Source organism: Puntigrus tetrazona, chromosome 14 (assembly GCF_018831695.1).
Source record: "Puntigrus tetrazona isolate hp1 chromosome 14, ASM1883169v1, whole genome shotgun sequence".
Taxonomy (NCBI): domain Eukaryota; kingdom Metazoa; phylum Chordata; class Actinopteri; order Cypriniformes; family Cyprinidae; genus Puntigrus; species Puntigrus tetrazona.
This window is the reverse complement of record NC_056712.1, coordinates 6,351,191-6,359,561: the sequence shown is the minus strand read 5'-3', so window position 1 is coordinate 6,359,561 and position 8,371 is coordinate 6,351,191.

Here is an 8,371-nt window from a genome sequence, read left to right as displayed (position 1 = left end):
TAATGTTTACTATCAGAATAAAGTGCAACCAAAAGATCTGATAAATGTAGTATGTTATGATTAGTCATATTTGATCATGAACATGTTCAGTCTGATCTGCTGTTGAGCAGGATGTGGAGTGGCTGTGAGAACATGTACTCTCGGTGGTGGTGTGCAGTCCGCAGGTAACGGGGCACAAAGCGTGTGAATTGGCTACGTTTAAAAATCCATTAAAGTAAGCGTCCTGCAGCCGCTGGATTAATGACCTAATTGCGGTCTAAAGCGCTCCGTCAGACGGCCCTGTGTCTGCTGCTCCTGCTGAGTCTCTCCAGCACAAAGTACTGACAGTATTTCATGAGTCAAAGAGACGTCTTTTCCAGCTAATATATTCCCACATGTGCAAAGATCTTAGCGCTTCCAGCACAATTATGTTTACAGCCGTTAATTTGGGTAATATGTCTTAAGAGCTGTATTTGTTTTAAATGAATACTAATTCATCAGGTCTACGAGTGCACTGCTTTGCAGCCTACGGCCAACAGTGAACTACATTTTCTGGGTATTAGGCATTCTCATTACAATTAATAAATGTAATATTTATTTATTTATTTGCTTGCTTAATTATGGGGGTGCTAGGTGTGACGGTAATATGTTGACAAAATGTACTTTTTACAACCATGGCACTAATATTAGTATCTAGATGTTTGTTTTAAATCAATTTCAATCAATCAATCAATCAATCATTTTTATTTATATAGCGCTTTTCACAACAGGTTGCATTAAAGCCCATGAAAAACTCTCAACCAATGCTCAAAATGCACTTCTTCATTCATTCGTGTTTTATTTTATTTATGCACATTTTCGCAATTTCGCAGTGCAACGAGAACATTTGTCTTATGTTCTCCTTTCAAATGAATACTTTTAACAATCAGAGCAAGCGATGTAAGTGTTTCAGGTTAAGGCTAAAACTGTCAATACAGTCAATACACTTTAAAAAAAACAGCAAAAACGAAAATCCATTTCTACAATTCATGAAAAGGTGTGATGAAGATGAACACATCCATGAGGTGAAGAATTTGACCGTCTTTGTGTCTGATTGATCTGACAGACACATATTTATCATTTATTTCATCTCTTAGGTGCTCTGTCTTGCTCTCTGTTCACAAAACGAAAATCTTTCTGTTGGATTAAATCATAGAAAAACGTATTAAACTGAATGAGATGAGAGGCAAACAGTGTGATAGCAACAGCATTATGAAAGGCAGTTAGGGTGCATGAAACGTCTTCATAAAACTTACAGTTTGTTGTAAAAAAATACATTTTGTGTTTGGTACTAACATGCTGAAATGTAATAAGAATGCAATCAGATTTCTGAAAACGTGCAAACCTGCTTATGAAACTTTCACAAAACAAAAACAAACAGTAATATGCTGTATTTCTGATGGTGCTGTGACTTAAAGTCCAGCCTGGACAGCGTCTCAAAACACCTGACCTCTGTGTGAGCATGTGATACGCAGACTACAGCCGTCAGCGGGATACGCATCGGTAAGGCTCTGACAGATAATAATTGTAATCAAGGTAAAAACGATTACAGTGACATAACAAGAGTCATACATTAGGTGCGCATTTATTCGTTCATTTTTGACGTGCAGCTGAATCCCGTAACATGTTGATTCAGAGAGGAAGGGGTTGAGAACCACTGCCTACTCTACTTGTGAAGTATACTATGCTTGGATACCCCGCATTACATTTCAAATTGTTAGTTTTTTTGTTTGTTTATTGGTTGTTTTTTGGGTAACACTTTACAATAAGGTGTCATTTGTTAACATTAGGTAATGTATTAAAGGAATAGTTCGTCCAAAAATGAAAATGACACTATAATTTCCTCCCCCGAAGCCAGCCTGGGTGTATATAACCATGATGCATCGTGATATCGAACTTAATCGAGTCATTGACATGATAATCATAGTCAAACTGAATCGTGAAGCCGGCGCCAATTCACACCCCTGCATCTGATGTTCTTAAATTTATGTTTTTGTGCATTATTTCAGCTTAATGTGTTTTGCCGTTATGGCGTTTAGTGTTAAATGATACCGTGCACCTTCTATATATGTTAATATTTAACCATTTGACTTTCTCATCAGTGTAATAAAGAGTACAAAATAAATTTCAGTACTTCAGTAGGTCAGCATATAAACATTATATCAGTTAATAAAATGACAGTATTTTAATGTAAATTTAAATAAAAACCGTAAAAAGCTAAAATGTTGATACCGTATTTTTTACGGTAAAATCCTGGCAACCACAGCTGCTGTTATTTTTTTTTATTACAGTGCACACCGAGGATTATTTTAAAGCACCATTTACAAGAGTGTAAAGATAAATATAAAAATAACGATATTAGCATCCTGTCATAGCAGGATAGATTCTGATTGGCTGTCAGCGTCTGTATGGTTCATCAGCAGCTGGGGAAAAAATGATTATGAAAGTCATTCCATACTGTTTCTCTCTTCCTTCATCTTTATAGCCGTGGTGCTGAGTATTAAGAATGATTTTTCTTTATTGTTATCGTTCTTGGGCTGGATCCTCTGTATGAGCGTTCATAGTAGCACCACCTGAGAGAGCGTGTGACTGATCCTGAGAGAGAGATGATGGAAGCCACAGAGAGCGAGAACGAGGAGAATTAGGAGATTAAAGGAGCAGGACTGGATTAGTTCTTGGGTTTTAATGATGCAAATGGAAACGTTAATGCTGTTGATCTCTCCACTCACTGACACACTTTCATAGATGGTTTCTACTCCTCTCTGAGGTCTTGGCTCCGTGGAGCTGATTTTAGCGTGAATGTTCATTTAGCGTGTTGAAAATGTTCAATTTTATGCTGCTGGAGTGTTTCTGGTCACGTTTAATCTCTCTTCACTTTCAACACATGTGCAGACGTCCTAATGTTCTCTTGAGATTTATAAGTTCACTGAGAAATGCTTGAGCTACAGATGAATCCAGCCACACTCCAGTCATGGCCTTTTCTGTTCAGTCTGTACAAAGAAACAAACGATGTGCAGAGGATTGTGAGAGTAGAAAAAACCCTTTTATGAAACCGAAATGCGATAAAAGGCAAACGCAGCAGGGTGTCAGCAGGTAAAAGGTAAAGTGTGATACACATTTATCAGCACGGTTCTGTGTTACATTAACATTGAAAGATACAGGCTTTTTAAGATAAAAAAATGAGGCTGGAATATCTTCTTAAAATAACTTTTGTGACACTAAAAAAAACCTTGAATTCTGATACAAACTCGCAGTTCTCGCTTATTTTCTCAGAATTGTGACATAAACTTGTGAATTAAAAACTCAGAATTGCTAAACTCTTTTTCCGCTCAAAACTTGCAATCCTGACATAATTTTAAATCATGCAATTAAAATTTTTTATTTCAAGTAATTGTGACTTCGTATCTTGCAATTGCAAGTTTGTATCATTTTTTTGTTTTTAATTTAGTGGCTTTTATACATTTGTTCCTTTGCAAATGTCTAAAAATGATTAAATCAAGATACGTTTACTGGACATGCAAAATGAGAAAAGATGAGAAAGATAAGTCTTGTTATCTAAGAAATGTATTAAAATGAATTGAATTTATGAGGTTGAGTCAGAAATGTCGATTTAACTCAAAAGAAAAACAAGATTATTTTTCTGACCACACATTTGATCCTTTTAACAGTTTCATCAAACTAAATATCTTCATTTTGCTTCTGAAGTAAAATTAGTATATATTTATGTAACTATGTTTAGATATTTTATTGGAAAATCTGACAAAAAAATGTATTCTTTTTCTCTCTTTATTTCTTTTAAAAACATTAATTTGTAAAGTATTACTCTAAAGTATAACCCTTTGATTTGACAGAATTTAATATTTGTATTAGAAATGATCTGATGGTGAATTTCTATATCAACATTTGAATGTAGTTTCTGTTGATAATTGAAGTGTTTTTTTGGTAGTAAGAGACATGATTTTGATAATGATTTTATCCCCGCTCAGGATAATCACGCTGAGCTCGTGATGTCATCATGATGCCATCAGTTTTCATCACATTGAAAATGAGAAGCGCTTACAGCCAGTCGTAAATATGAGATCAGAAAAAAAGACCTTATTATAAGTTATACAGCAGAGGTTCTCAACCCTTCTCTGCTCCAGCCTTGATCAAACTCACCTGCCAGTCACTTTCTGGTAATCCTGAAGACACTGATGAGCATTGATGTTCAGGGTTGAAGCTGAACTCTGCAGGACCTTGAGAACCCGTTATACGTCTTGTTGGATCCTCAGAGGCAGAAAAATCTGAGAAGCTCTCATCAGCTTATGAGACGCTTTTAATAAACGTCAAGAGGATTCACCTGTGCTCTCTCTGAAAGGCAGTCTAAGACTGCCAAAAAAAAAAAAGTTAAGCTGGGAGACAGTTGGACATTAATAAATGTGAGCACCGGGTAAAAAAGAGCTTTTTGATTAAAGTGCAGGTCTCCTCCTGCGTCAGCAGAAACCCGAGTCAAACAATCCTCAATGACCTGCTTAGTCAGTGTGTGTATCTCACCGCTGTGCCAGAATCACCCCAAATGAGTCCTGCTCTGACCCTCGATTCAACCTCATTGTCACGAGTAACACGCTATATAAGGTTTTAAATGCGAAACTGATTCGCTATAGCTTTCATTGAGCTTGATTTGAGTTTTTTCAGCTCGGGCATTGAGTTCTCATTTCAAAAGACCTGGGGAACATCCAGACTTTCCCCAGCGACAGTCAACTCACTATTATTTGTACAGTGCTTTTTACAGTGCACACTGTGTCTAAGCAGCTTGACAGTATCACTTAGATGAGCTGTGTATTACATAGACCAGCAGTTTAATTCTAGTCAGCCAACTGATCTGCTTCTCATCTGGGAGACGAGGGCAGCATCTCATCTATACTGTTAGACTTTTATTGTATTTTCTACAGTAAGTTACTGTAACTGCCTCTTTACCGCAGTTTTATTTTACAGTATGATGCCTTTACTAAAGCACTAAAGTACTTTAGCTCTAATTTATTTTACCTTTTATTATACAAAATCTTTATTTTGAATATTTTACATAAAGGCTATTGAATTGAGTTCCTGTACAGCGGTATATATTTTTTATTCACTGTCGCCATCAATTACATTTATTATATTTACACTTTTTTATAATTGTGATTGCAACATTGCAAAGATATGCATATATCATATCTACATACAGAACTGAATTCTTAACATAGATATAATAATATGCTTAAAATGAACCAAAAATGGGATGGAAATGAAGAAGAAGACACAGAATTACTAGAGACTACAGTAATAATCAAAAGTCAAACACCCATGGGCAAAAATATAAGACAAATGGGATTATGCAGTAGTTTCCTACTTTACATACATTTAACTCCTTTAACAAGCATTTTAAAAAGTCTATTAACTCTTTTCACTTTTAATTAAAATAGTGCCGTGCCGGTGTGTCGCTGAAATCAAACTTTCATGTGTATCTGTGAGAACCTGTTCATAAACAAACAGTAAATATTTGAACATCCGATTAATCAGAAGCAGTTTTTATTCTGGATTGTTGTCAGTGAAGTGATTATTATTGAGCTTTCTCGTCTTTGTTTGTTCTGAGTTACACCAACAATACCCGTGATGAAAATATATGTGTGTGTGTGTGTATCATTATTATTATTATTTGATAAAATACTAGTAGAAAATGTGTGTGTACACCAGTAGAATAAGGCTGTGATGTTTTAGTCTTATTAAAATGTCTGCAGCACGTTTAAGAAATCTCGCTTCTTCATTTACGGTAGCGCTACTGCTTTTACGTAAACAGTAAAGTACCACAAATTCACAGATACAGTAAATTACTCTAAAATGAATAAAAACCACCCATAATGCAGTGCAGATTACAGTATTTAACCATAGTTTATACATATATATGGTATTTTACTGGGCTTTTTTTTACAGTAAGTAATTGTAAAATGACAGCAAAGTCTCCGCTGAGATCCAGGGCTGTCGAGGTCATCTCTGGACTGGATCCGGGTGGCTGCCGTGACCACGGGATACAAACAGACTAACGTTATTGTAGAGGCAGATGCAAAAGCAAACGGTATGAGAGATACACCTCCATCAAGGTAGTCAGATCAAAACAGCGCCAGGTCTCATTCTGTGTGTGACACAACAGTGTGCTTTCATACAGACGTGTGAGCAGATCCGTCTCCTACACATCCCTGATTTATTTATTTCTTTTATATTGTATTGTTCCAAATGTCCCAACTTGTTTTGTAATTGGGGTGGTGCTATGGATGGTTCCTTACGTGCAGACGCAGAACTCATGTTAGTCTGTCTGTTGTGTTCAAATAGCTGCAACACCGTCAGCGTTTGCTAGTCCTTTGATATCTAACACCGAGCAGTCCATTGTTTTTTCCATCTGGAGATTCTGACTTAGAAATTCTGAATAAATAAATATTAATAACATCGGCATTTAAATTATGTAAGGTCTCTCGTGCATATTTATGTTGAAAATTGTGGTTACATTGTGCATATATTAAACATCTGAAAACCGTATCTCTGTGTGACTACATTAATGTGGAAATGAGAATGAAAGGCAGCTGTTATCAGGGTTTTGACTGACAGCCATTTCTTCTAACTACAGCCAGATGCCAATTAGAGGGAAATGAGCTGATAAGGCAATAAACCCTGATGAGCTACAACATCAAACTAGGATAGATTGACTTTTATAGCGCGTGCCTTGAAAAAATAGAGGCTAATAGAACATGTAGCCTATATATGCATTTTCCTGAAAACAGTCTAAGCTCCACAGCACATGTCTTCAACCTGGTCACCATACATCTGTCTGTTGGTTCGAGCATCTCAGCACAGTTTACAGTTCTGTTTATTAAGTGTTAAAACAATACAGGATTGACTTTTTTTGGTACTTAAAATTGACTCACCTTACCAATTGGCAGTAAGGTGTTTTTTTTGTTTGCTTGGTTGGTTATCTATTTATTAGCACATAAAGATACAAATATACAAAATGCTTTGATTTCTTTTTATTGAGATGAAGTACAAAATCACAAGTCAATATAAACACATCAAAAACAAAGATACGAAGAAGTCATAACTTCAGTTTGGTTGCGTTGGGTGTTTTTAAAGAGGATGTATGGATGAAGGACTTATTGGCATATGTTTATTTAATTATTGACGGAGAGGGCAGCAGGGCTCTGCCAAGTTATAGATTGACTGCAGGGAAAGTCATCAAGTTCTTAAAGAAATAGCTGAATAAAAATTGGATCATCCTTTAGTGACTTTCCGAACAGTTGTGGCTTTGTGCACATAAACGTCAATGAATGAAGGTCAATGTCCAAAAGGAACATAAAAGCGCCGGTTATGCTTAGATTTCCTTTTTATGAAGTAGCAGTCAACAGTTAGTGTAGAGATCTTACATTTCACTCCAGCTCCCGAATTTTGCGCATCACAATCATAGTGCCACTGTTAAACCATATATATAAACAGTGGGCTTTAAAGTTGACATCATCCACCCACAAGCAGTTTATATTAAAAATGAGCAGAAAGTCAAACTCTCTAGTGTGCAATCCTAATATGACTGAAGCTGTTTGTGAATTTGCCTTCTTTTCAAGAAAGAGGAGGAGGTCAGGGATCCCTTGTCTCTCTGGTTCTGGGGTTCTCACGTGAGCAGGATCTTTGCGAATTTCCTAACTTCCTAATGTTAAATTCTGAAAAAACAGAGGTGCTAATAATTGGACCTAAAACCCCACATATAATAATCTAGAACACAGTCTATCACTTGATGGCTGCTCTGTTAATTCTTCATCGTCAGTTAGGAACCTAGGTGTGCTCTTTGACAGCAATCTTTCCTTCAAAACCATGTTTCTAGCATCTGTAAAACTGCGTTTTTCCATCTTAAAAATATATCTAAATTACGACCTATGCTTTCAACCTCTAATGCAGAAATATTAATTCATGCGTTTATGACTTTGAGGTTAGATTATTGTAATGCTTTATTGGGTGGTTGTTCTGCACGCTTAATAAACAAACTTCAGCTAGTCCAAAACACAGCAGCCAGAGTCCTTACTAGAACTAGGAAGTATGATCATATTAGCCCGGTTCTGTCAACACTGCACTGGCTCCCTATCAAACATCAGATAGATTTTAAAATCTTATTAATTACCTATAAAGCCCTGAATGGTTTAGCTCCTCAATACTTGAGCGAGCTCTTATCACATTATAGTCCTGCCCGTCCGCTGCGTTCTCAAAACTCTGGCCATTTGATAATACCTAGAATATCAAAATCAACTGCGGGCGGCAGATCATTTTCCTATCTAGCACCTAAACTCTGGAACAATCT